At 39.4% G+C, this 24122-nt stretch overlaps 1 protein-coding gene across 16 annotated transcripts in view; it reads left to right on the forward strand.

The window, feature by feature from the left end:
* Positions 1-24122, forward strand: part of LRRC4C (leucine rich repeat containing 4C) — a 1316491-nt gene that overhangs the window by 1124847 nt on the left and 167522 nt on the right. For 6 of the 16 annotated variants that reach the window (XM_050758343.1, XM_050758350.1, XM_050758348.1 and 3 more), the window contains exon 1: positions 9603-10274. The exons of the other annotated variants lie outside the window; for them this stretch is intronic. The gene's annotated coding sequence lies outside the window, so the exon portion shown is untranslated. Of the gene's footprint in view, positions 1-9602; positions 10275-24122 lie in introns of those variants that run through there. 16 annotated transcript variants of the gene reach the window in all.

Consider the following 24122-nt stretch of genomic DNA (forward strand, 5'->3'; position numbering starts at 1 on the left):
TTAATAGGACAATCCCGCTATAATGCCCTACTCTTCTCATGTAGCTATAGTAGAAATTTAAGCAGGGACAATGTCTAGGAACTGCTAATCTAATATAAGCTTGCCTTAAAGGACTAACCACACGTGCAGCCTATGCTTGAGCTACTCCAGTGGCAGGAACATCACCACCTTATAAGGAAGCCCATCCCATGTTCATAGAGCATTATTTTGAGGGAGTACTTCGTTACATTGATTGAGAGTTATTCATAGCCTCCAAATAGAATATCACACATACACACACACATACACACAAACACAACAAATATGCAAATTAATAAAACTTTGTAGATTCTAACACTTGACATTTCTTATACCCACCTTTCTCTCTCCAACTCCAGATCTGCCTTTGTTTAGATCCTCATAACCTCCAAGTTTCCCAATTTCTCTCTGGTTTCCAGTTGTTCTTCTCTGATTCATATGCATACTGCCTCTGGGATAACTTTTGTAGACCCCCAACTTATCACATCACTTCTTAATAGCCCTCAGTGATGTTCTTTTACCTTTCCAAAAAACTCCCCAAAAGGAAAAAATAATAATTCTTGATCTGGCTGTTATATGCAGGTTCATTTCTTGGCATTTTTTCTTCTTTCCTGCCACACATTTCCCTTAAGTTCCAGCCTTAAAGCATTTGCAGTTCTCCTAAAGCACAATGAATGTTTGTCAGATTCAAACTGAGGTCTATGAAATTCCAGACTTGCTGTTCTTGGTTCGACTCCATGCTGTTTTCTTGGATCAAGCATATACCCTTTCTAAATATACAGTAATCTTTTACAAAAATATAAGTGTGTCTGGCAAATGATGAAAAGTTACTAAAACATTGCTAAGTCATAGTATATGCAGAACCCGCTGAAATTTATATTCAATAAATATTTGCTTGTTCAATAAATAAATGGATTGAATTGGACAGTATTAAAGTGTTAGCACCTATGTGCAAATTATTTCATTTAGTATCATTCTTTCTGGAGAAGGGAACTGCTTAAGGTTGAGGCCTTGGGCTATTATAAAGGAATAAAACAAAGACACAGAAAGGAAGGATGGGCCTCTTCAAAGAAACTTTGTTCCAATAATCATAATTTTAGCATTCTTTAACCATAGAAGTAAAAGAAACACAACTGACAGTATGAGCAGTGAAAAATCCCTGTGGCCTTTTTAATGTAACCCCTAAAATAAGAACAATAACAAAAAAATTGTGGAAATATTCATAAGAATTAAAGTAAGAAATTGAAATTCGATGTAGCATAATTGTTATCCTAGTGAAAATGCGAATTTCCATAAGTATTCTTAAAATTTCACTAGAAATCCTTTTCAAAATTGTCAATTGAAGGTTGTGGCAAAAATGTCAAACACTCGTGTAACAGTCACCCCGTGTTCACTCTGTGCAATGAGACCACAAATCTGGGACATACCTCGCAGTCTTAGCCATGAGCATATTTATTTTATCTCTTATTGCCCCTATAAAGTTAACAAAGTTTTTGATGGATTAAGAAGATTTGTGTAGTGAATCAAAGGATTCCTAAGCCCCTTCCATTTTGAAAGTATTTGTTTATACATACTTATTTTCATTTTCTGAGGCATTATTTTATTCAGGTGATAAAGGTGTTTCCATTTTCAGTGTCAATACCATAAATGATTTTTTCACAAATCTACAGCATCCCTTAGAAAGTCATTTTTGTCCTTAAGAATGTGTATATTAGAGACCTGGACATTTAAAAATGCAAATTGTTTAACATTATTTGAATCATGAGCGACTAAATCAGCTGGAGGCCTGGAACCACAGATGTGCTAAATGAATCTTCAATGTGAGGAGAACTCAATTTTGAAATCTATGCCTTCATCTTCTGAAAGCACAATAGTAACGCGGTGGGGAAAACAAGGCTATCATTTCTTGAATCTGCACTGCATGGCTGATGCTAAAATAAAGTGACATTCTTTAGGAATTGTTTAGTATCAAGTGCTGATTTAGCTGGATAAAATGCAGCTGTCTTCCCAAATTACACAACTGGATTCACACCATCTCCTAATTCCTGGTGGAGTTTTAAAGATACCTTTATGGGCAATTTTATTCCCAGTGCAAAGATTCCTAATTTAGACAGTACAAAAATACCACCACATAGTATCTACGCACAAATACCTTCTCCCTTAGAAACATTTAATAAAGAAGATTGTGTTTTTAAAGTGACTGGGTCACCATTTAGATAGGATGCGTAAAAGATAGTTGAAGGCCATTGAGAAGTGGTTGCCAAATTGTCATACCGTTGTTTCTTTCAGCTTTCTTCTTATTGCTTTAAGTCACTCCTCAAACTTGTCACGTTGCCTCATGTGGTCTGAAAAAGAGAGAATTATCTGTCAACATGCCCCCTTCACCAATGCCCTTCCTCCCCAAGCTTCTTTAGTGATTGATATTGTCCTAGGAAGGTATCAATGGGTAACCCTCCATATCTGTGGGTTTCCCATCTGTGGATTCAACCAATTGCAGATCAAAAACCTTCCAGAGAGCCTGGTGCAGTGCTCACACCTGTCCTAGCTCTTCTGGAGACTGAGGTAAGAGAATCACTTGAGCCCGGGAGTTCCAGGCTGTAGTGAGCCAGGATTGTACCACTGCATTCTAGCCTGGGCAACAGAGCTAGACTCTGCCTCTTAAGAAATAAAAAATTCACAAAGTTTCAAAAAGCAAACCTTGAATTTGCCAAGTGCTAAGTACTACATTGAATCCTGAAGAATGAAGTGATGTGTAGGCATTGTATTAGGATTGTATTGGGTAAGTAATCTAGATATGATTTAAAATATATGTGAGGCTGTCCACAGATTACATGAAAATACTATACTCTTTTATATAAGGGATTGAGCATCCTCAGATTTTGCAGTCTGATGGGGTCCTGGAATCAATTCCCCACAGATACAGAGGAATGACTGTATTTCAAAAGCTGTACTCTTTGGATCTCTACATGGCATCTAATAGTTGATCCCCTCAACCATAGCTGAATTTGTAAGTTAGTTAAGCTTTAACTCCGTTAATCTTTGGGTAACAAATTAATTTTTCTTAGAATTCATTTTGTTCTTTGTCCTCTGGCTGCCACATGGGCAGTTCTGCAATCATCAACTACATTCACATTCATGAAGCCTTGAACACATTAGCGTTTCTGATATGGTTTGGATCTGTGTCCCCACCGAGTCTCATGTCAAATTGTAATCCCTAATGTTGGAGGTGGGGCCAGGAGGGACATGACTGGATCATGTAGGCAGATTTCTCACGAATGGTTTAGCACCATCCCCTTTGGTACTCTCCTCATGTTAGTGAATTCTTGTTAAATCTTGTTTAAAAGTCAGTAGCACCTCCCCTTTCTCTCTGTCTTGCTCCTGCTCCCACCGTGTTCGCACACTGCCTTCCACCATGAATTTAAGCTCCCTGAGGCCTCCCCAGAAGCATATGCTCCCATGCTTCCTGTAGAGCAGAACCATGAGCCAACTCAACCTCTTTTCTTATCAATAACCCAGTGTCAAGTATTTGGTATAGCCATGTAAGAACAGCCTAATACAGTTTCTATTTGTGAAGTCCTCTTGGTCTGGCACCACATTGAGGTAGCTACTGTCTCCTCTGCCTTCCACTCCCAGCTCTTTACACTTCTGTAAAATTCTGACTATATTACTCACCATTGATTGTAATTAGCATAGCTACTATCTATCCACATTCCTCCCCCAACCAAGTGGACAGTTCATTCATCTAGTCAATCAAAATTTATTAAGAGGTCAAACCAGGCACTGTGTTAAGCAACATGGGTCCCAATACATGTCAAAATAACTAGTTCTTCATGTAATTGGCTATTCAAGTATTTTTCCCGTTCATGTTAGCTATTTTAAGAACTATTTTTGTATTTAAACTATGAATCTTTTTCTATATATTACAAATAGTTTTTTCAATGTTGTGGTTTCTTGTCATTGTACATATGGAACAGATTTTCCTTTTAATGTTTGTTCATTTAAACTTTTCTTTCCTTTTTCACAAGCTAACTGGTATTAGAGAGGAGATAGAATGGGTAAGAAGAAAGATGAGTGGCAGAGTCCACAGAGGAACCCGATAGTGGTCTCTCTAAAATAGTAAAGAGAAATGTGTACACTCTCTTTGGCACACATCTGTGAGCCATTCCTGAGACAGCATCGACAGGTGCTATCAGGAAAGTAAAGGTAACAGAGGAGTTAGTGATGACTTCCATAATACTTGGCACATAACTGGAGATTATTATACATATGTTGAAATAAGTGACTGATTAGATGGTCACTAATGTGGACAATTTTCTTTCCAGCAAACCCCAGTAATCACTGAGGACCTTTGTTATTCATAAGGGAGAGAGGTTGTAGTTGATTGCAATGATCACTCTGATTCTCCACTTGATTTCCTTTTACATAACTTTGCAGTAACCTCCTGATATGGGGTCTGGCTCTGTGTCCCCACCCAAATCTCATCTTGAATTGTAATCCAAATTATAATCCCCATGTGTTGGGGGAGGGACCTCACGGGAGGTGATTAGATCATGGGGGCATTTTCCCCCATGCTGTTTTCAAAATAGTGAATGAGTTATCAGGAGATCTGCTGATTTTGCAAGGCAGTTTTCCCTGCTCTTAGTAAACTCCCACTGAGTATTGAATTTTAAAGTCAAAGTAGTTTCAAAAAAGTAAGTTGTTTTAATGAAATTAATTCACATGTCATTATGTGTGACTATACAGGCAAGCTTGATATGATTATCCCAGAGGATATTCTGGTCCCTGTGTAATACTATTGGAAGTGAAAAGAGAATATTTATTTCCAGGATTTATAGCACAGAATAAAGACACAAACTTTAAGTATGTATTGTGCTTCAATAGAGTTGCCTACAGCCTGTAAAATCCAATTAATAAACACAATAGACACATTCACTTTTTTATTTTTAAGCAAAGTTACTGAATTTGTTCTATTTGCTATTTTGTATTTCTGATTACAAGATGCTGTCCCCTGCTGTTTGCTAAAGATTACACCGGGTATAGTCATGAACATACAGTGAAATAAGATAACAGTTTTGTTTAATGACTCACGTCTACAAATCAGAGAAGAACAAAAGAGAAATTTGGATGTCCATAGAACAAATCTAGCATGCTAGCACTGTGCCTCCTCTTCTCCCAAGCCATGTCATTTCAATAAGCATTTTGTCCTCTCCATGCTTTTGGTAACTAGATGGGCTAATGGGGAGGGTGATGGTGTAATATTATTTCTTCTAAAAGAGCTTTTATAAAAATTTTTACTTGAACACATACTCTGTCATTGTTAATAGTACCTGGCACCCTCTACTGCATAAATATCTATAATTATGGTTTTTTCAGCAACAATTTGGTTTGCATGCATACTTTCATGACAGTTAGCTTGTTTACTACTTATTCCAATCCTCTTTGAGTAAGGTCATTCAGTGACAAATGTGGTATTGCCATCCTCTGAAAGGGTTACAAATTCATACCTGGCTTTCAGGGCAGAAAATGACAGCCTGCATGCTGATAACTGACATACAGGTGTTCCCCATGTTACCAAAACCTAGATGTTAGCGCAAAACTGGAAGAACTGGCATTGAGTAGATCTGGGTTCAAATTTTGGCTGTGTCATTTACCAAGTTTGTGACTTTAAGCTTCATTTTTTCCATCTTCAAAATCTCTCAGGGTGTTGTTTTGAGTATTAAATAAGGTGATATATATATGAGAAGTGTAACAGAAACCACGCCGTATGGATTGTCAATAATGACTGGTTCAATCTAAATCTACAAATGAAAGCCACGTGACAAATTCAGGGTCATATCGTGTGAATGAGTCGATGATGTAAGTAAAGATACTGTAGCTGCTGAAGGGGAAGGTTAACAGGAGAGGGAAGCTGTTCTGTTTTCCCTTTTGGCCAAATAGCACTTATCTGTCCTTGCTGCTTTGCCTAATAGATTAATTCATTCTGATAGTATTAAAGATTCTGGTAGATAGCTAATAATTAGCTCTGAAAAAAACAAATCATTGGCTTTCCTTTGCTGTCAAAATCCCTAAAAAGAAAATTTTCATTTCAAATGGCTTCTAGCTTACTTCAGAATCGGAGGATAGACTCCTTTGAAGCTATCTAGTACCGCTAGTGAATGTACTTTTTAATCGTTTATTAGTGGATAAACTATAAATGGCATATAAGGGTAAAAGCTTCAAAACACAAATTAAAGTCAACTGCTCACTAGTGTTTTGAATCAATCAATACAGCATTCATTTAAAAATAGAAGCAATGCCACTAACCCTCAAAAAATTCACATTTTGATGTAATTCATAACATCAAAGCTCTCTAAAAAGATGGAGAAATTACAATAAATCACAATCCATGTGCAAGGAAAAGTCTTTCCCCTTGCATGTACTGACATCTGAGATGCACGTTACAGTATGCTCTTAGTACGCAAAGAACATTACAGATGTAATTTTTTTTTAACTCTAAGCAAGGAAATACCATGTGCTATAATGGGAACAGAAAAGAAAAAAATAGCATTTTGTATAAACTTGGATATGCCTCTGATGTTCTCTTAATAAATCTTTTCTCATTTCTGTTTGAGGCTACCTTCCATTATAATTTACTCACTTTCTTTAAAACTGTTTTTAAACCAAGTACATATTCTGTTCTCTCAAAAATAAAGAAAACCAGCACAAAGATCATTACTTAGGGCACACAAAACAGAGGAACATTTATTTAATCTATTCCATATATAGAGAGTATTGTTTAAATTATCATTCCTAATTTCATTTATTCACATCTCAATGTTACCTACATAAATGACAAAAAGTGAATGTCCATAGGTTACTGAAGGGGCCTTATGAAAATTATACATTGGAGAAAGAAACCAATATAAATATAATATTAATAGCATTATTTTGTTGGCCCAGTCCTTCTAAGGAGACCCAGTGAATTCGAAATGTGCCAACTATTTCTCTAATACGAGTTGATGGAAAAGTCCACATCCTCGAGCAGGGGATGTTGGAATTGAGTTGTCAAGCTGTCCTGGATGTCTTGTACAAACTGAACAGGCCAATTTACTGCAACACTGCATAGGCTGAAGGCTACTATCTCGCCTTTACAGTTGCTTCCTTCTGGTGAGATTATCCTGCCCGACCACAGCCTCCCTCTCCAGTAGCTTTTAAGTTACTCTGGATTCTTTCTGATGAGCCTGAGCCTATTCTTTTTTTTTTTTTTTTTTTTTAATTTGAGACAGAGTCTTGCTCTTGTCGCCCAGGCTGGAGTGCAATGGCCCGATCTCGGCTCACTGCAACCTCTGCCTCCCGGGTTCAAGCAATTCTGCCTCAGTCTCCCGAGTAGCTGGGATTGCAGATGCGCGCCATCACTCCTGGCTAATTTTTGTATTTTTAGTAGAGACGGGGTTTCACAATGTTGGGCAGGTTGGTCTCGATCTCCTGACCTCGTGATCCTCCCGCCTCGGCCTCCCAAAGTGCTGTGATTACAGGCGTGCGCCACCGCGCCCAGCTAAGCAATAGTACTGTGTTAATCCACAGCTTGGGACCAGTGTGCTTGACTAGGAGAGGCTCCTTACCCTGCAACCTGAAAGCAACAGCTTTGTGTGTTTGGTGATAATTTTGAATCTTAGTGGTGATTTGATTTTAATGTCTTCCTCTTTGTAGCTCAAAACTCCTGGATTTCTGGATGAAAACAGGCAAGCTTTTCGAAAAAACTGACTTCTCCCACACAGCCTGAATTTCTTTTTTTTTTTTTTTTTTTGAGACGGAGTCTCGCTTTGCGCCCAGGCTGGAGTGCAGTGGCCGGATCTCAGCTCACTGCAAGTTCCGCCTCCCGGGTTTACGCCATTCTCCTGCCTCAGCCTCCCGAGTAGCTGGGACTACAGGCGCCCGCCACCTCGCCCGCCTATTTTTTTGTATTTTTAGTAGAGATGGGGTTTCACCGTGTTAGCCAGGATGGTCTCGATCTCCTGACCTCATGATCCGCCCGTCTCGGCCTCCCAAAGTGCTGGGATTACAGGCTTGAGCCACCGCGCCCGGCCCACAGCCTGAATTTCTTTTGCCTATTACTAATCTCCCAGCGCGGGGGTTGCTTTTAGACTCAGCTGTTCCGGCTCTGCCCTCCAGGTGGCAGCAGTGCCACATCTCAGAAGCTCCAATCCCCTCTTCCCTGACTTCAAGTGTTAATGCAATTGACCAATCAGTGCTAAGATGATGGGAGGTAATTGGGTAATTGTATTTTACTGATCACAAGCGGAGAAAGGGAAAGGAAAAGGGGAAAGAAAGAGGGGCAGAGGAGGGAAAGCGACTGCAGTCCGAAAGGAGCTTTTGGAAGCTAGGACGCTAAGCGTCAGGACGTGGCATTGGTCGAGAGAAAGCCTAGGCTGGCAAGAGCTGCCGCCGGCGCTGAGAGAGCATTTATTTGGGAGAAAAAGAGAGGCGAGAGCAGAGGGAGGGGGAGGAAGAGAGTTCAAACCGAAGTGGATGGAAGGGGACTGGGGTTTCTGCCGCGCAGGGAGCCGTGAGCCAGGGCGATGGCGCTAAGGACGGCGCGGAGCAGCTGCGCTCCCGAAAACGCGTCTCCTCGCAGAGGACTAGCAGGCGTCGGGAAGGTCTGCGCCAACGGGAACCAACTTGTGGCTCCAAAATGTACCCAACGCAGCTGGAAATGAGATCAAAGCTGCAGTTGCATTTGAGAAGGATGACAAGAACCAGCGATTAGGAATTTTTTTTTTCTTACCCGTGTTGTTCCTTTTTCTTTTTTTCTTCTTTTTCTTTTCTTTCTTTTTTCGTGTTTGTTTTTTTAATTTGCCTACCACCCCGTCTGTCCCCTCACTTCATCCTCCCCATTTGAAATAAAAGCCCCAGTCTCAACTTACATCACCGCCGCGCCCCCGGAGCCACTGCCGGCTGATGGAGGAGAAGGGGACCCGGGGGCTGGCAGGGGCCACCGGCGAGGGACCGCATCCCGCGTCTCCCCGGTGATCCCGGCCCCGACCGCGGAGTTCTGCAACACCTGGAGGATCTGGACCGGGTGCTGGGGGTGGGGGTGGGGACAGAGGAAGGAAAAGGCACCCCGAGCCTTATAAAAAAAAAAAAAAAGTAGCGGGGGGAGGAATGGGTTTCTTCTTGACAGCTGACGGAGCCTTGAAATTTTCCTCCACTACCTCCGCCCCCGCTCCCGCCCCCGCCCCCCGCACTCCATTTAACGTGAGATTATGAAATTGCAGAGGCGGTGGAGGGAAGGAGACAGGATATAACCGGAGTTTGGAGGGGAGAGGGGAAGGTGGCTGGCCGGGTGGCTGAAATCAAAAATTCAATTGCGCACTGGGTTGTGATGAGAAATCTAATCAGATCTTTGGCGAAGGGGCCGGCCGGAAGGATGGCGAGTGGGGGGGAAGTTGCTCCCCAAATTCTTCGAAGGGGAGGCTGGGGAGAGGAATTGACGATGTAAAAGGAGACTTTTTTTTTTTTTTTTTTTTTTTTTTTTTTTTTTTTTTTTTTTTTTTTTGGTGGTGGTGGCTGTTGGGTGCCTTGCAAAAATGAAGGATGCGGGACACAGCTCTCTCCTGGAACCGAACGCAATGGATAAACTGATTGTGCAAGAAAGAAGGAAGAACGAAGCTTTTTCTTGTGAGCCCTGGATCTTAACACAAATGTGTATATGTGCACACAGGGAGCATTCAAGAATGAAATAAACCAGGGTTAGACCCGCGGGGATTGGTGTGTTCTGACATAAATAAATAATCTTAAAGCAGCTGTTCCCCTCCCCCCCAAAAAAGGATGATTGGAAATGGAGAACCGAGGATTCACAAAGAAAAAAGTATGTTCATTTTTCTCTAGAAAGGAGAAAGTGAGCCAAGGAGATAATTTTGGAATGAAAAGTTTGGGGCTTTTTTAGCAAAGTAAAGAACTGGTGTGGTGGTGTTTTCTTTTCTTTTTGAATTTCCCACAAGAGGAGAGGAAATTAATAATACATCTGCAAAGAAATTTCAGAGAAGGAAAGTTGACCGCGGCAGAATGAGGCATTGATTGGGGGAGAGAAACCAGCAGAACACAGTTGGATTTGTGCCTATGTTGACTAAAATTGACGGATAATTGCAGTTGGATTTTTCTTCATCAACTTCCTTTTTTAAATTTTTATTCTTTTTGGTATCAAGATCATGCGTTTTCTCTTGTTCTTAACTGCCTGGATTTCCATCTGGATGTTGCTGTGATCAGTCTGAAATACAGTGAGTGACCTTTATTTTCTTATTTATTGGTGAAGAAAATGTCAGTTAATTTGGTGTTCTTGGTCTCTTTATCCTCTCTCTCCCTTTGGTGTTTTTTTAAAGAACTGGCTATTGGGGGCCAGAAAATAAGGGAATGGGTGGCCCACGTATTTGCTTCATCAGTCTCTGCTCTCTGATAAGACAGTTTGCTATAAGGATGCAGGTTGACTGCATCCTGGGCAGACGCCTTTGCAAATGTTCACCAGGAAAAAAAAAAAAAATCTCCCCAAGAAAGCCGCTGCAGTGTGGGGTGCCAGTGCTGTGTGACTGACACTCTAGAATGCATTTAAGTTGCTTGTCAGCCACGGAGTTAGATGCACAAATGTTTGGCTATTGGAAATCGAAGGGACTCAATTTAAATTTCATTATCCGACCTGACATTGCAGATCAACAGAATGTATTAACACAAAAATATGACAATAAACCAAGCAGATGAAGGGTGGCTTCTTGCTGGTGTATGGGTGGAGGGAGAAAGGGTGGGTTTTGGGGGGAGGAAGCTGGTGGAGAGAAGTGGCTGTACTTTCCACAATCACTCTTGCATACACATGCCCAGATGTGCTCTTCACATTACCCGGGTTCATGCCAGTGCTAAAAATGAAACAAGGAGGACCTACTTCTCTCCAACTCCACCCCCTTCTCACTGAGGACTTCTCTGGATTACAGAGAGACTGTGCATGGACTGTAGAGCAGTGACTTGGGTTTTGCCAGAAACCTTTCCAATATCACCAGTTCACAGCTCCTCAGAGAAAGGAAGAAATCTAGTGTCCTGTGGTAACTTAGAAAAGGCAGCTGAAGAAGAGGTCTATGTTGAGCATTCATGCTTCTCATGTGCCAGCTTTGTCTTGGAAAAAGAGGCCAATATAAAAAAATAAAGCAGAAGGTGGAAAATGCTTAGAAAGTCTGAGCTGAGCGCCTGTAGGATCACCTTCCCTCCTCTCCCATTGCTGCCAAAGTCATGGAGCTGGCCTTTTTTACAGAACTTTCCCCCTTCACTCTTCTCTATTCCTCTCTGGGGCCTTCTATCAGAATCATAGACTCATGTAACTTTTGAGCCAGAAGAGTCTCCAGAGATCTCATGTCAATAAAAAAAGGAAACTGAGGCCTAGAGAAGCTATAACTCTTTCATTAATGGCCAAACAGCATGAGACAGGTGACTCACACAAGTCTCAGAACGCCAGGCAAAAAAAAAAAAAAAAAAAAGTCAATTTGGGATCCAAACTGGACAGCTACACATAGCCTGGCTACTCCTGTATTTTGAATGCTGTTTTATGAGTAAGGGTCAAAGGAAGGCACATTGGTCCTGAGAGCTTGAAATAAAACTTCTGCCAGTTTAGACTTCAAGGGTTACAAACTCCAACATTCATTGTCTCTCTTCCCTTCCTCCCTTCTTCCCTCTCTCCCTCTTCCTTTCTTCTTTTCCTTTCTATAGCATAGTTTAGATAACCCTGGCTTGAATGCCATTTAAAAAAAAATAAGATCCACTACTCTGACATATCCCAAAGGAGATGAAAGGCAGCATTCTCCTGGGTCCTTTCTTAGTGTTTAATCCTGTGAGTGGTGGTCCTCAGAGAGTCATTAAAGAACTGTAGGGTTAGATTTATATTAGAGAGGTGATAATAGAAACCAGAAACACACAGCTGAAAGCTTCTGAGCCTGTTCTTACACTCACATCATCTATTCTTATCCTTTTCATTACTCCTTAACTAAACTAGCCTACAGCTGAGCACTTCTCTAATTTATTTTTCTGGGCACATGTTTCCTGTTGGAACACAGATCAGGCAATAAATTTACCAACCTATAAAAATAATTGTGCAAGATGGTTTTATTCCCTGAAATCCCCATAGACTTGTGCATATATTTTCATAGTTTTCTGCACTTTTTTTGTATTTGTTTACTTGTTTGCTTTGTTTTACATTACCACAGTGAAGTCACCATTTGTAGACATGGAATGACTCAAGTTATATTAAGTTCCTGCTCATCTGGAACTTAGCACAATGACAAAAAAAAAAGTAAGAAGAAAAACATGTACTTTGATGCTTTTTCACTTTATAGTTCAGTTCCTGGCTTCACATGGGAACCCCAGCCTTGAAATTAGGTTGGGTCTGCTAATTGGAGGAGATTTAATTTTCTTTATGTAAATATATATATAAATATATATATATAGATAAATATATATAAATATACATATATATTTATCTTTCATTGACGTCAAAATTTATTAAGTGCTGCTCTAATTAGGTCTGAAAGCACATTCCTCTCCTTGATAGTGTCACCTCCTCCCTGTACCCTCCACACTTAATGTACACATGCAATTGTCCTAAGAGAGAGAAAGGGAGAGAAGTGAAGAGAGAGAGAATCTGTTCAAAATTTTGGTCTGAAATGTGTCCTCCCATCCCCCTCCACTTAAACATTTTCAAATCTGGAGTTAATGGGGCATCTAAGGTGTCATCATCTTTCATACTGGTAAATCATTTCAGAACTCTACTGTTAGGAACCTATGGCCCACCTGGGGGTTAACACCTTTGGTTTAGTAGTCAGAGTTGGCCCTGCATTTTGGTTAAGTACTGATTTGTTTTAAACTAATTTGTTCAGAAGCACTGCATTTGTTCATGTACTGTTCAAAGAATGAGGGCCATGACAGAGCTGGAAACTTACTTCATCAGTGGGTGTCAGGACCCAAGTTGGTGCCCACTGAAAGACATTTGTGAGTAAGCAGTTGTCTACCAGAATCTGCCGAGGACCCTATGCCCAGAAAGCTACTGGGTTTTACGAGTTTTAAAGTTCCCTTTTCAAATATCTTCTTCCTCAAATGTAATAGCTGTGCCCTTTGAGCAATACTTTTAATTTCCCTGGCTCTCAATTGTCTAGTCTGTGAGGTGGGAATTATAATATGTAATTCGTTGAATTGTTTTATGACTTAAAAGGAGTGTTGTGCAAAGATGCAAGCATAATAGGCCCTCTAAGGATGGCTGTTTGTTATGGTTATTCTCAGATTAACGTGGATTAATCTCCTGACAGTGAATAACAGTCTGGCTAAGCACTTTAACAGTTTGAGCACCTATACTTGAAAAATAGGGATTGTGCAACTCATGTTACAGTCGTTGCCAGGATCCTCATTTGAGGTCTTATCAGGACAGATTGGCTCAATATATTATTTTAGATGTAAAGTGCTGCCTCATACTAGAAACTGTACATTATGACTTTCTCCTAAAAGTGTAGAAAAATAAATCTCAGCAAAAACAGTACTTAAATGAAATTTACAGGGAAATAATGCAATTAATGTGCTGTGTATGTTTTTGGTCTAAAAGTTGAATAAGAGATTTCTGGTATTTTAAGTGTGTCATTTTAGCCACATATTACATAGTCTGGACCTGGATGTAGAAAATAAAGGCAAATGTCTATGTAGTTATATGATTTAAATTATATGGTATAAAATTCCATTATTAATATTAAGGCCTCCAAAACCACGATTTGGATTCACAGTTCTAGTCAAAATGAGTGCTGTGTTCATTAAACAAAGTATTTACTTTGTGATGGGCTAAAGACTCATTAAAATATATAGAATGAGGAAGATTTAATGCAGACACACACGTCATTGTTTACATGTGCACATCTTCCCACACCAGTGGTTTTCTGAGGCAGGCAGTCATGGTCATTGCTCATAATTTCATTCTCTACAGTAGCAGCCCTGTTTTCTGTCCATTTCCTTAATATTCTTCCAGGGACTTCTTTTCCCCTTAAGAGAAAAGGAGTCCTACTATAGTAATTGTTATTCTTAATGTTTCATCTGTGGATGATAATAGTACAGTTAGGCTTGGGAGATACCCATTGGATTCTTATGTTTCTTTTCAATGAAAACAGTTTGAAATCTGTGTGAATATTGGAAAAGCATTTGAAAGTTGACCATTTTCACTGACCTTAAGAAAAGATGGAAATTCTCTATGAAAGTTCTTACCATTTGATAAATTTTACTTTTTTGCATGCTTCCTAACGATGAGTTAGAAATTAGGTGAAACTTGGACTCTAGCATCTTAAGTGAATTCAAATACTCAGCTTCCCACTGAGCCACGTGTGTTACATGCATCATTTAACCTCTCTGAGCCTGTTTGCTTATCTGTAAAATAGAGGTAATAACAACTGCCTGGAACTGTCTGCCATGAGGATGAGATCAGATTGCATATGCCACGCACAGCAAGCATTCAATAAATGCACCTTTAAATGGATCATCTCTGATTTTAGTTTGGATTTGCAGAAAAAGAGATATGGACTCTGTTGGAGAAAAGCTGTCACTGTAAGTTCACATTGGCATAGATTAAGAAAGAGAAGTATATAGACAGGATTAAGGTTTGAGTAACACATAAATAGATATGACCATTTTTGGTAAGGTCCTGCCGTTTTAAAAACATATTTAGAAGTGCCTTAGTGAACACCATTTCCTCAGTAAATATTGAAATATACTTTGTGAATTGTGGAAAATATACTCTGTGTCCATATAAACTTTGGTTAGAATGTCAAGTACTTTATAATACAGGCATAAAAACGTTAATGATCTGTAAATGGTATCACAGAAGATCCCCTAAGAAGGTCAAGAATCAGTTACATCTTTCATTTCTTCAAAATAATTTTTGTGGAGAAATGTTAACTTGACCATTGAAATTTAATTAGGCTGGTCTTGTGCCAGAGACACTGCGCTTATAATACTTTCTGAATGCAAGGGTTTTGTTATGTCCTCAGCCCCTCAGAAGAACAGCTGGCAAAGAGTATGCATGCAGTAAATACTGCTCAAATGAACTAAGTTTAAGAAACACCTCCTCTAAATAATTCAAATGCATGCACATACAGGAATGTATGCAAACACATGCAGGCACGCACATACATACTGGAAGCCTGGTTTTGGGGAATTTATAGAAGCTTAACAACAAAAGCTAATGAGTATATTGACTGAATACACACACACACATGCACAGTAACATTAAGTTGCTTATGTTGGAAAACCTGAGGTCTGAAAGTCACGTGATGCAGTGTGTATTTCTTATTCTTGGTGTTATGATTAATGAACTGTGACATTTTGTACAAGTCAACTTACCTCTCTAGGTTCTATATTCTCTTCTGTTAGATGAAGTAAAAACTAAGGTTACTTCCAGCATTAAGATTTTAGGATCCCGAGTTCATAATTGATTACCTTGGAATTTAGTATTCCCAAAATTAAAAATATATAATTATTGATCTTAGGAAACTAGTTATTAAAATGTGAAGAAGAATCCCATAGTATTCTGTGAGAAGGGCAGAATTGTGTTACAATGGCAGATATGTGGGTAAAAAGGTGAAGGAAATGCTCAGTCTGTAGAGGAAATACTTTGAGATTTGGAATAGACAAAACTTGGATTTCAACTTTGTTTCATCACCTGTTAGCTGGAGCCCCTAAACTTGTCAATTAACCTTGTTAATCCTCGGTTTCCTCAACTGTAAAACTGACTTTATTTTTTGCAGTCATTTTGGGAGCAATAAAATGTCTTAAGTATTTGGCACATGACTGGCACTCAATAATTGCTAGCCCACTTTCTTTTCTTTGAAATCTTTGGTTATTTCAAACAGAAATGGGAAGATTTAACATTTAAGATTCTGTGAGTGTTTTGCTTTACTTTTATGGAGTATATAAATAAAGATTTCCTGCCAACTTTGCTATCCAAGTTGGTGATATTATTTTTGATCATGGTTTTCAATGTCAATCAAATTCATAATGAAGTCTAAAAATCATGAAAAACTGATGTAAAGTTAATATACTTGTCTTTCAACTTTACCACAGGCTTATTAGAGCTTTCTGCACTTAGGAAAGCTTTCAACACTTCTGGGATTTACAAGTATCTAGTAGTCCCTTCTTACCTGCAGTTTCACTTTTGGTGGTGTCAGTTACCTGTGGTCAACCGAGCAGAAATTTTAAGAGAAAGAGACTACATTCACATAATTCTATTACAGTATGTTGTTATAATTGTTGTTAATTTTTACTGTGCCTAATGCATAAATTAAACTTTGTCATAGATATGTCTTTACAGGAAAAATTATAGTTTATGTAGGGTTTGGTACTATCTGGTTTCAGGCATCCACTGGGGATCATGAAATGTATCTCCTCCACCAACAAGAGGTACCAGTGTAATTTAATAAAAACATTAGTAACCACCATTTCTTGAGCATTTGATATGCACCAGGCACCGTACTGAAAATATAACGTATTTTTTTTTCCTTAATCCTCACTTAGAAACACAAAGAGGCTAGGTCATTTGTCTAAGGTTATATAGCAACTAAATGGTGAGGCTGGAAATAGGAACTGCATATCTCCTGACTTTAGAACCCAAAATCGGAATCAGTAAAGTCAAACTTGTTGACTTGGTAACAAATAAACATAGCAGTTCACTATTATGTAACCTAGTACTCAGTCTGAATGTTTTCACTGGGCTTGGGATGTCTGCAGTTTCCCTTCCCCTTATTTCCTGAAATGAAAGTTCTCCAGCTGCTTAGGTCACATATATTTGTCAGTCCTCAGTCATTTCCAAGTATGCCCTTAAGTATAGAAGTAACTTCTAAGGAAGACTTAGGCAAAATTGTCCCAACTCACTGAACATATCTAATGGACAGAAAGATTTTGCAAAATGTTATAAGGCATCTAGAAATTCATAATTATATGAGAAATATGGTCAATGCTAATAGTGAGGTTAGAGTTTAGATATGATATGCTATAAACCAGATGAGGTCCTAATTGTGAGGACCCAACACCTGATGTTAGTCCTTCTTGTATTTGATCTCTCCGTAACACGATCCCATCACCTGCCTCTGCTTTCCTGAAACTCTTCCAAGGGTTTGAGATACTCCTCATTGATCACTTTCTTTATTGAGATCACTTTATCCTCCTTCTATTTTCCTAATCTTCTCCTTAAATAATGAGGGCTTCCCCCTTTGAGTCACTTCTACACCCAGTCTCTCTGCATTCCTGAAAGACATAAGTTGGGGGTTTTTTGAGAGATGAATCTCAAATCCTGGCTAACCTGTGTATGCTGAAGACTCATAAGCGTCCCTTGCCAGCAAGATCCCACTTAATTACCTGAGTCTCCTACAAGCCTTGCAAACTGAATACTCCATCTGTAACTGGTTATTTTTTTCTCCAGAGACCTAGATATGCACCAGGCACTGTACTCAAAACACAGCATTTTTTTTAACTCTTTAATCCTCACTTAGAAAACAGAAACAAAAACTTGGATATTTACAGTTTTAAATGATATCAATATCTCTTTAACCTGCCTCCTGTCTAACCAGTCATCAAATCCAATCTACTCACTCTCTTAAAGTCAACTTTGGTCTGTCTTGCTATGGCCTTGGTCCAGATTCTAGCACTTCTCTCTTAGACTGTCTCTAACTAGTCTTTCTGATAATGCCAACTTTTCCTCAGATAGTCCATTACTCGTTCTTCCTCTAGATGTATCATCCTAACAAGTAATGCTGAACATCCTCTTTATATTCTCGAAATATGTTTTTAGAATAAAATCCAGACTCCTCAACAGCCCAGTCCAGCCAGCCTATTCACGCCCTCTCCCATCTGCCTGCCATGCTAAATGTTTTAGTCCTCTGGGGACAAGCCAGGTTAGTTTGAACTCAAACTTGGTGAGAGCTAATCCATTTGCCTAGGATATGATCTTCATATCTCAAGTCTCAGAGCAAGTTACTTCCTTTGGGAACATCTTTCCCAGCTCCCCTAAGCCCACTGAGCTCCCTGTCCTCTGTACACAAATATTTTGTTCATATATTTATGATAGCTCTTACTATTGTTATATGTATTTGGCAAAAACCCACTAAATTGTGGCTTCTTTTAGAATATGGATCTCATTAACCGGGTGCGGTGGCTCATACCTGTAATCCCAGCACTTTAGGAGGCTGAGGCGGGTGGATCACCTGAGGTTGGGAGTTTGAGACCAGCCTGACAAACATGGAGAAACCTCGTTCCTACTAAAAATACAAAATGAACCCGGCGTGGTGGCGCATGCCTGTAATCCCAGCTACCCGGGAGGCTGAGGCAGGAGAATCACTTGAACCCAGGAGGCGGAGGTTTTGGTGAGCCGAAATTGTGCCATTGCACTCCAGCCTGGGCAACAAGAGTGAAACTCTGTCTAAAAAGAAAAGAATATGGACTTCATCTTGTTCTTCTTGTCATCTCTCACATCTAACTAACATAGTGCATAGAGATTTCCCATGTATCTGGGGAGAACTAATAAATGAGTGGCCTCATCTAACACGTCTTTAAGGTGAAGAAATTTCTTTAATTCAGTTTATGATATAGGCCATTATTTTCCCAATATTTTTATTGTTAAGATCAAGTTTTATTATTTTTCCTGTAGGGACCCATTTTTCATAACTACTTTGCATAATAAAACATTGCAATTTGTTTTTTTTTATTTTTAGTAATAAACAACATGTACCTGGCAGTCATCATTTTTGAAGTGTACTAGATGAACATTTAAATCAAATGATTTGATATAAATTGAGCCAAAAGCAAAGGTGCTTTAATTGTCTTATGCAAATACATAAGTATATGTATGAAATCTAGTTGGCTTTTTGAAATATTGATAATAGCTGTCCTTGAGGATCTTATTTTTAAAAATAGTTCTGTAAATATATTATAGTGCTAATTTTATATTCTAATGTATAGCTCCTCATAGGCTTACTGCAGGTAATGTACAGTCCTCACTGACACTTCACAAAGTCTGCTGTTCGCAAAAATCACACAAAAAAGGTGGTCCTTGGAGTTGTGCATTGCACACGCCTCACAGTTGTATGAAGCAAGCCTTACTACTCAGGAATGATTATCAAAAAGGAGAATGTGAATTTTAAATTTGACTAGTGTCCATAAATGGACTAATACAACAAAAGATTAAAAATATCTCCCTAATAAAAGTACCTTCATTAAATATAGAAAATAATGAGCTGCAATCGTTTTTGACAACAGGTGAACACCCGACTTTGTGGAAGGCAGGCATATATACATTCATAGACATCATACTTTGACTCCATGCTCCATAAGGATATTTCCTCCTTTCTCTCCTGAGGAGCAGCAGGAAACACTGGATTACATGAAGGAAAGTGGTAAATGATATGATACTGTTTAATTATGGCTTAATTTTATCTTGCAATTTTGAAGAGAAACGTCTTAAATATGTTGAACTGGAGTATTTGTGTTTTTATATTAATAGTTCTTTTTGAAAGTTTTTCTTCTAGTTTTAGATTATTTCTAGTTCAGAGAGTAATATTATTAATCTCTAATAATAGCAGATGATAAAGCATTAATAGTCATGCTTCATCATGCTTTTGAAATCCAGTGATTTATTTTAATCCTTTCAACAAATTTTAGCCCCAGAACTTCCAAAGGAATTATTTCCTGACCACTATATTCCTTATGATAAAGCATGAGGATTTGGGAAGGTGTGCCAGGGAAGACTTTTTTTTTTCTTTCTTTCTTTCTTTCTTTTTTTTTTTTTTTTTTTTTTTTTTTTTTTGAGACAGAGTCTGGCTCTATCACCCAGACTGGAGTGCAGTGGTGCAACTTCGGCTCACTGCAACCTCCACCTCCCAGGTTCAAGCGATTCTTCTGCCACAACCTCCCAAGTAGCTGGGATTACAGGCAAATGCCACCACGCCCAGCTAATTTTTGTATTTTTAGAAGAGACAGGGTTTCACCGTGTTGGCCAGGCTGGTCTCAAACTCCCGTCTTCGGGTGATCCGCCAGCCTCGGCCTCCCAAAGTGCAAAAGATTTATTTAGAAGAGCCAGTGATGAGTTTTGTCTTAGTTCTTGCCAGACTACAAACTGTTGAGACAACACTTGTAGACAACCTCCTAAGACAACTTCTTGGGAGGGGTCCATTTGCTTTAGCTCATCAATTTTGACCAAGTCACGTTGGGGATGTAGGAGAATTTAGCCATCCAATTATATGTGTTTATTTCTTGCTAAAGTAGGAGTGTGTGTCTGGGAGTAGGGGTCCACAGATTTTTTAAAAAGCCCTTTTCTGATGATGACTAATACAGTTCCCTAATTATTAAAATAACCTGTTATCGTCGATGTGGTCCTGCCTAGAACAAGTTGACCGATTTATTTGTGATGCTTTGAAAGACATCTTATTGTCAGTGCACCTGAACGTTTTTGTTTGTTATTAATCTAAAGAACTGTAGTACTACAGAATTTATTTTCAGGGCAATAGACATGTTTTCTTTCAACTAATGGTTTGATAATGATGGTGGGAACTTCAATAACTAAGATATGAATGTTCTGAAAAAGGTGCATGACACTTGAAAATGTAGAGATGTGCCTCTCCTGAATGATTTTACAGTTGAACCTGAGCCAGATCTCAGAGTGTGCCGATTTTTACAACCTTAGGGGAAAGAGAGAGACAGATTGAGAAAGTTTTGGGGGAGAGAGCTCATCCTGGCTCTGCTGTTCTGATCTGGGCAGAAAGAATGCCCATAGCTTAGTTAGCTGATCTCTAGAGAGGCTCACCTCGGCAGAGACCACAGCACGTGTGTGGAAGAATGAATTCCAATACATCATGGGGAGGGATCTAGAGGACTCCGATTTTTCCTAACTGAAAAGGCAAAAAGTCAGAAGCTACCCTAAAAGAGTTAACATCTACACAGTGGTGTTCAGGAAGGCAAGAATGGAACTCTGAAGGCTTTCTCTGTATTGTTTTGAACGTTACCATGGCAATAGTTTCCAGCAGAAGTTACATGTTTTTCAATTCCCCAAAGCAGCAAGCAGCCTTTCCCAATCTTTCTCACCCTCTCTGCATCCATCCCTATCCGCCTTCATCCTTAGTCCTCCCCATCCCTTTTCTCCTCCCTCTGTCCTTTCTTTTGTTCTCAAGTCCCTCTAGCATTCCCTGTTAACAACAAAAAATTCCAACTCCAAGAGGTCGCTTTTAGGCAGAATGCGAGTCAGACATATAGTCTTCTATCCGGGTTTCTGTTTTCCCCCGTCTGTTTACGTATTAAAGACCTAATTAAACGGAAGCTGTGGATGGAAGCAGGGTTGGGGCTTTCCCTTGTTGGTAGGACACAGAACATATTATAATGGTTGGTGTTGTGGCGATATGTTAATTGGATCGCTTCAGGCAAGTGCAGAGCAGCAGTCTCTGACAATTAGAAAGAACAATGACTTTACTATGAGTGAGCCCACTCTCTTAACCAGTGGAAGGATTAGCATGCATTGCAGGTCTCTGGAAGGTTCCTGTAGACCCCGAGAGGGATCTGCAGTTGGAAATGCCTCCTGTCTCTTTACAGCTACGCTGCTGCCTCTCCTTTAGCTTACTTTCCTGCCAAGGGAAGAGGAGTGAGAGGATAGTAAGATCTGGTTTACTGGGCTGGTGCGGGACCCTGTCGCAGACCTGAGCCATAGGATATATTGCAGGGATGTTAAGAAGAAATCTTTGCCTGCTTAATGCACGTGGCCAGTGAATTGTGAAATGGGTCTCATTAGAGCCTTTCATATCCCGGCATGTGCCAAAGTGCTTTGCCGGCACAGCGCCATCACTTCAGGTCCAACCCTTCTGCTGTTCACTGCAGCCAAGAAGGGACAGAGACTCTGTCTGTATTAAAGCCTTCAGTCCTATCTCTCTCTGTCTACTGTTCATTGTAAGATTCCTCTGGGCCTTTCAGTCCAGCCAGTGATGAGGCCCAGAGTATCCCCTAGGTGTTAATAGAGAAGAAATATTAAGAATTTTGAGCATCACAGATGGATTTCAGGCAGCCAGTGGGTGCTGGCACCCAGATGTTTCCTCTTTTTCCCAGGGCTGGCACTGAAACTGTATCTAGACTTCCCTGCAAATATGCACAGATACTCACCTGCAAGAAAGGATGAGTAGTTTAGGGCTGAGTAAATCATCAAGGACTTATTTGTTAGATAAAAAGGAACACTGTACTTTTTCTCAGATTCATATACTAAAGATTTTAAAATGACATTATATCTCCCAAAGCATAATCCCATAAGTAATACTAATAAATGCCATATACTGAGTACTAACTGTATGTCAGGCACTGTGCCTGTCTCTTATTTAGAACACCCCTTGAGTCCACAAGGTTGATGAATGACATAACAGCACAGACATGGAAGCCAGACTAGTAAGAGCTCTGTTACCTCTTAGATCTGTGGTTTCAGGCAATTTATTTATAATTCTGAACCTCAACTTTCTTATGTGTGACATAGGCATGATTACATAGTAATTACATAGTACAGGATTGTAGTGAGTTAGAATTGAAATAATTCACATAGAACTTTGAGCAGAGTGCTTGGCACATGACAATACTCAAGCTATTACTTGTAAAAAGATAAGATACATTTTCTTACAATATTGTAAAATAATGACTAAGCATGTGTCTTCAGAAGAAAGGTGTTAAAAGTAATTATGGGCAGATTGTTTAATAAAAATGGAAATATGGCATAAGAAAATGAGTTTCTGAATTCGAAATAGTGTAATTCCTGATGTTTTCTGTATAGCGCCGTAGTTTGGAAAGTAGAATTGATGAAATCAATGAAACAGATCTGTTGCATTTATTCTGGGTAGATTATTTTTAACCATCCATATTCGAGTTTTCTTTTGGGACTGATCTCTTGGGCCTGTCTCAGTTGTGATGCCTTGGATTTGAAATAAGAAGGGAAAAATCTAGCGAGGTTAAGCAAAAAAAGAGATTTGCTGACATGTGTAATTGAAAAGTTCTACAGTACATGGAGTTCAGGTGTAGTTTGATCCAGATGTTCTCAATGTCATAGGGACTCCTGCTCTGTTTTCCCTGTATTTCTCTTGGCATAGTCCTCTTCCATGTTCTATTTTAATCAAGACATTGTTCGGCATTCCCTCAAACATCACCACAGAAAGTTCCACAGTTTTGTCCTAGCACTCCCAGTGAGCACCCTGAGATCACAGCTGATTAGATTAGCTTATGTCATATTTCTACTCATAAACCATCATTGACTTTAAGGGAAGGGAGTAGAGGGTCAGTGCATCCCCAAATAGAACTCAGGGGCTACTGAGAGGTAACAGGGATTATGTGCTGGAGACAAAAACCACTAATATCTATCATATATCTGGTGTTAGAGAGTGAGAAGGACAAGTTGCTATGTTTCACAATGTCACTTGCTACAAGGGTTAATTTTGTTTGTACTTCTCTGTAATGCTACATTGTATATAGGTATTGAAGTTTTAATAACCAAGGAATTTTGTTCCAGCAAATCATCTGGCTGTAGTGATCAATTTTTCAGTGGAACAACTTCATCTGCATTCATGCTATTTTTGTATTATTCCTCTCATCTCTTAGAAACAGGTCTTTGTTTTTGAGAGAGAATTTACAAGTCCTTTTTTGAAATGAAGAAACAAAAGCAAAAACAAAATAATCATCTTTAGTCAATAACACTGGTAGAGGATCTTTAAAAGGCCTTGAACGCCCACACTCCTGATCACTTGCCCCGGCCATAGATGTGCTTCCATCCAGCTTTGTTTTAATCTGTCATTGCAAAGGTCTTAGCAGTGACATAGGCCATTCCAGATCTCTCCATTCTGCCTACCCACGGATGGTGATCTAGGCCATGTGACGCATCTTTTTCTTCTTCATAGGCAAGGTGACAGAAATACATATCTGGCCTTTGGATACAAATATTTGTTAAGAAGCTCTGTTCAAAGTACATGACTGCTTGCCAAGTTCAAGGACTTATCTCTTTTGAAGTCTTAATACTGTGTGTTCCATATTGGGAACACTGTACTTACTTAATTCTTACTTATGCA

Source organism: Macaca thibetana, chromosome 14 (genome assembly GCF_024542745.1).
Source record: "Macaca thibetana thibetana isolate TM-01 chromosome 14, ASM2454274v1, whole genome shotgun sequence".
Taxonomy (NCBI): Eukaryota; Metazoa; Chordata; class Mammalia; order Primates; family Cercopithecidae; genus Macaca; species Macaca thibetana.